The 5339-nt window shown below is 36.1% G+C and overlaps 1 long non-coding RNA gene across 1 annotated transcript; it reads right to left on the reverse strand.

Annotated features, from left to right (window-relative positions):
• Window positions 1–767: 767 nt before the first annotated feature.
• LOC135153987 (uncharacterized) lies at window positions 768–4992 on the reverse strand. Its single transcript, XR_010293454.1, has 4 exons — window positions 4708–4992; window positions 2811–2912; window positions 2290–2409; window positions 768–1802 (listed from the first exon to the last, which is right to left on the reverse strand). It is a non-coding gene; the product is annotated as an uncharacterized LOC135153987 (long non-coding RNA).
• Window positions 4993–5339: the final 347 nt, after the last annotated feature.

Here is a 5339-nt window from a genome sequence, read left to right on the forward strand (position 1 = left end):
GGGGCAGAACAAGGTTATTACAATTTGATGGTAATTTTCACTGGTTGTGGTTACTGAAAAAAATAACTGTCACCACTAATAGAGTACATTTCTTGTTACAAATTTCGAGAAGCAAAAAAAAAATCTTTTGTTCAAGGTATAATACGTAAGGGGCCGGCCCCCTCATGGATCCCCGTGCCTGTTTTCTTCATATGGCGTCCGTTTCATAATGAATTACAGCTATTTAAACATCGCTGTTATTGTGATTACCGTGGTAACCTAGATTATGATTGGTTATAGCAGTTACCTACGATGGTAACGGCTATAACCAATCATAATTACCATACTTGTAACTCATGATGAAACGGGCCCCAGTTTATCATTTTTAATACGTTTCCTTTCCCCTTTATTCTCCAGCATTTCTTGCTCTGTTTTCCATTTAACAATTTTCCCACTCACGTTCTTTTGGTGCTGCCTTTCTCCTACATATATTTCCTTCTTCTTTTCCCACTTGTTATCTGTCTCCTGGTTTCCATAAATCTCGTCTTATTTCTCTTCCACCCCTTTGTTCCTACTTCCCACCATTCGTGCTCTCTTACCCCCCCCTCTAAATTATCTCTTCATATGTGCCCCTCCATTTCTTTCTCATCTCTTTTCAACCCCCTTCTCATCACTCTTTCTCTCTCGATCTCCATCTCATTTTGAATTTTGCCAATTCCAAATCCCTTTCATTTTAGCTCTGTACAAATACTATATGAATACAAATGAAAGACATGAAGAAATGTTTTGGTTAGTTGTGAATTTTATTAATAGCGTGAATTTTATTAATAGCCAGAAAAAAATATCACATTATCAGAGGATTTAGCCTTACTTTTTTTCTTAAGCGTATGTTAATACTTTGAATCGAATGAAAATGTTTTTTGTATGCAGGGGCAGCGATCCTGGGGGGCACAGTTCCCCCTACTTTTTGAAGCACTGAAAAGTGCCTTTAATTTTATGTAAGAAAAATGCCCCCTCACGAACGTGTACTGTGTCCCTTTCACCTGACGAGAACCTGTTTTGGTGTTACCAAGTGCTCTTCCTTGTATGCAAATTTTTACCAAAAAATGTCCCCCCCCCGAACGTGTTCTGTGCCCTTTCATCTGAGGGCCCGTTTTATGTGTTAAAAAGTGCCCCTCACCTTCTTGTAAGTGCCCTTTCTCGAATAACTGCCCCCTTTTACCCAAGAAAAGTGCTCCTAAAGAACTTGTTCTGTGTCCCTTTCACCTGAGAAGGACCCGTTTTATGGTCACCATGACGAGTGCCCTTTGAAACAAGAAAACAATAAGGAAATTCTTTGTGCATTAAGTTTAATAATTCATGTGATTGGGGGTAGATAAGCAGTTCCGTACACTACAGATGGAGGGGGGGGGGGGCTTGAAGGACTCTCCCCCCCAAAAAAAAAAGGGTGAAATATATCATTCTGAATATTCTGTCGAAATCTATCACAAAAGTGGATTTTCTTTTTTAAAATGTCAAAATTTTGCTCTCTCGCAACTTCTTAAAATTTTCACATAATACAGCATTTTCCCTGTGGCCCCCCCCCCCACTTTCAACTTCACTTCGCCGCTCCTATTTGTATGTTTATAGCTTCTCCTTTTGCAAGCAGTTTTAATTAAAATCAACAGGAAATTTCAATACTTTGAATTTGGGGTTGTATTTAAAAAAAAAAAAAAGGGACTTGAAAAAAAAAACTTTTCCATCTTTATCAAGTGCTTCCTAAGCTAATAAGTCACTCGTCAATTTGTTGGATTTCTTGAATGAAAACATCTGTTACACCAGTCCTGCAGATTGAAAAAATAGAGAAAGAAAATCAATGAATTCAAATAAAAATTGTCATGATTTGTAAAACATAAATGTTTTAAGAAAAGTAAGACTATACATACCGGTATATAAATTTCTTCATCACATAACATAGGAAATCTTACTTCTACTAATTATAAACTTGTACTTCTACAAAGCATATCACTTAAACCTGTTCTATGCAGTTAACATACCACTCTCCATTATAACTACATGTACTCTATAAAAAAACTGTCAGAGATTTCCCATAAATATGAATATATGAATTAACATATATAAATTATATATAATAGTCAGAATTAAAGTTGATGTTTTGTTGCACAGAATATTTTGATCTGCGAATAAGAACAACACCTAACTATAATCTAAAAACAGAATTGAAATGGTTTTTTCAAAGGCAGGTCTATTTGTTGCCTAAAAAAATTGTGAAAACCCCCCATTATCAAAAATAATCACTAATTAACTCACTCATATAACTGCTGTAGGTTGTATTTCTCTTTGTGGTCCTATCACTGTTCTATTAGGCCTACTTCACCAATTGTTTATCATCATCAATCACCTCCATGGAAATTGTAGAGCTGCATCATCCTATTGGACAAAATGTAAAATAATAAGATTTAAAAAAAATTGTAAATCTACTAATATGAAATATGAATATCACACTAAAGAATGAATAAAATGAATTTTATGAAATATAAAACATGAAAAATAAATATTGCTTTGTTTATAAACAAACAGGAAATAAAAAGGCCTTTAAAATAATAGTAGATCAAGGACATGACCTTATTTTATAAATTTGCCCAAGGTTCATAACTTTTGGCATTGGTTCTATTTTAGACTCGAGAGCCTGGATATATAAGAAGTGTATATTCAGTATAGATCCTACCTAGCTCTTAGCAGTGGCTCAGGTTATTTTTATTTAATGTAAACATGGTTAACATTCATTTCAATACATGTAATGTATCTGTAATTTAGTTTAACTTTTATACCTGGATGAGAATCTGCAAAATGATGCATGCACTTATGATCATCATGTTTAACCATAGGTACCGGGTAGACCTCTACTGTTTTTCTTGTTCTTCAAACTCAACCTGTTTGTGAAAGAAAAGAGAGAACAATAAGTGTCAAGTGATCTCTTTCATGGCCGTATGTACACTGTTAAAAAAAACCTGATTTTACAGAAAAAAACAAGATTTTGCAGAAAGCAATAGCAGAATCATTCTGTAAATTCGTAAAACAGGAATTTTTCTACAGAACAGGTCTGTTTAATAAGGGGAAAATGGTGTTTTATTTAAGGAAATTTGTAAGGTTCCATACACTAAATACCAATTTCCTGTACTTTTACATGATATAATGTAAGATTATGCAATCTGGTAAAATTACAGGTGTTCTCGAGACTCTGCTGCAGGAACTTCTTTTATTTTAAGGATAAATTTTCTAACAGTGTAGGGGGAGGGGTTTGGGTGGGAGCTGAAATGTGAAAACCTTCATAAAAAAAAGAATTGCATGAAATCCTTCAATTTTACTTTAGAAAATGCAAAAAAAAACAGCCCTAGGCAATATTGGTTGCTTCGGGCCCTGGCTTTCTGAATTTCAGGTTTCTCTAAATTTTTTCACATGTCTGCCCCCCCCCCCCAAAAAGAAAAAAAAAATCTGCATCTTTTTATTCCGAATCTTAATTCATTTAATTTTAACAACATAATTTCATAATCTCATGCACTAGGTCTAGATCTATTTGTAAGAAAGTATAGATCCAGTCCAACCAGAATCAGTGCTGCGTGACAGCATTCATGTATCTAAATAAGGTCTAGTCTAGATTAGACTATCAATAGACTCTCGATCTATCTAGACCTAGAATGTAAAGCTAACCCTTCGGTGACTTTACCTAGATGTATATCGATTAAGAAATTTTTGATGTCTGACTTTTATTCCTGGCTAAACCTTCATTGCCATTATTGACCGAAAGTAGATCTTGGTCCACTGACAGTCATATTCGTACATGTAAATGTAGTCGTTTAGGCCCAGACCTACATCTAGGCCTAAAATTATAGACCTAGATCCTAAGCCCTGGGGGTACGTGGCGAGGGTTGGGAAAGTTAGATGACTAGATTTGAATTATGTAGGCCTAGATCTACGTACGTACAAGCATCGATGGATAAACTTTTTTTTAGTAAAGTAACATACCAAAACTGATAAAGTAAAATTAAGAAGCAAGACTAGGCTCTGTTAACCATGTTAGAAATTAGATCTTGATCTATTGATAATAAGAGTAAGACAAACATGCAGAGCAGCATGTTATTTCTAATACCGAGTCTAACTATATAAATAACAATAAGAATTAAAATGGGTGGGGGCTAAATGCAGAAGAAGCCTGAAGTTATGCAAAATAAATTTGATATCTGAAACTGACGAGAATCTAGTGAGGATTGACACAATGATGACAGGCATATCTTCTTCCACACTCCGCTTCACAGTTTATTCCTGACTGAGTCTCAATCTACTGAAGATAGATGCAGATCTCCCTCCAGATCTAACGTTATACAGATTACAGTGTACAAAAAGAAGCTTCATTCTTCTTGTTTTAATCAATCGTGGGCTCCCGGCCCGATTTTCTCTCGATGCCCAGCCGGCTAGGAGCCCGTACAAAATACATGTGGTTGACACAGCGGCATAACCACTGAAAAGCAACATACAGGCTGCACTGGGCCGGGCGACGATGACAATCTAACTTCAATTTCAAAGACCAAATTCTGCTTTTCTTTAACAGAAGAATGATAGCAAGTTGTCTAATTAATTAAAGAAATAACCTAAGATCACAAAATACAGTGCGAAATGTGTAAATAGTCCACTGAATTAATGTGGTTATATTAATTTATACGTACTCACCGGAGTGTTCGTAGGTCCATTTTTGTGTGGAAAGAAAAGTTTCAGAATGAATAAATTAGATGACGTAATGAGGTCAAATGAATAATTAATTCTGTAACACGATACCACTAGTATCGATGACAAAGAATCGGGGAAATTGCGTATTAATGACGCTCTTAGCCAATGAAAAGGCCGGATTATGAATATCTTCATGCTCATGAATGTCAATGAGGGCTTATTTTTGTCTTCAAATGATCGCGGTAGGCGGAGCCTAATCTCATTTGTTTTGTGCTGAACGCGCACGCAGCTTTCGGTCTAGTAATATATTATAAGGTCTTTGGTTAGCCTATATAGCTATTAAAGCGCTTGCGTGTGACGTACAGTGCGGACTCGGGAATCCCCCTTTGGAGTCGCGAATTAGGGGGTGGGGGAATTTCCCCGAATCCCGCTTGGTCTCGCCACAATTCGTAACGGTTTACTGACGGATGGTCTATTATCACTTGGTCTAATCATCAGATGGGCTAACAACATTCGGGCTAAACCCACTTAGTCCAATTCTCTTTTGGTCTAATGACCACTTGGTCTAATAGCCAATTAGTCTAATGACCACTTGGTCTAATAGCCACTTGGTCTAATGACCACTTGGTCTAATA

The sequence above is a fragment of the Lytechinus pictus genome, chromosome 4 (assembly GCF_037042905.1).
Source record: "Lytechinus pictus isolate F3 Inbred chromosome 4, Lp3.0, whole genome shotgun sequence".
NCBI classification, from domain to species: domain Eukaryota; kingdom Metazoa; phylum Echinodermata; class Echinoidea; order Temnopleuroida; family Toxopneustidae; genus Lytechinus; species Lytechinus pictus.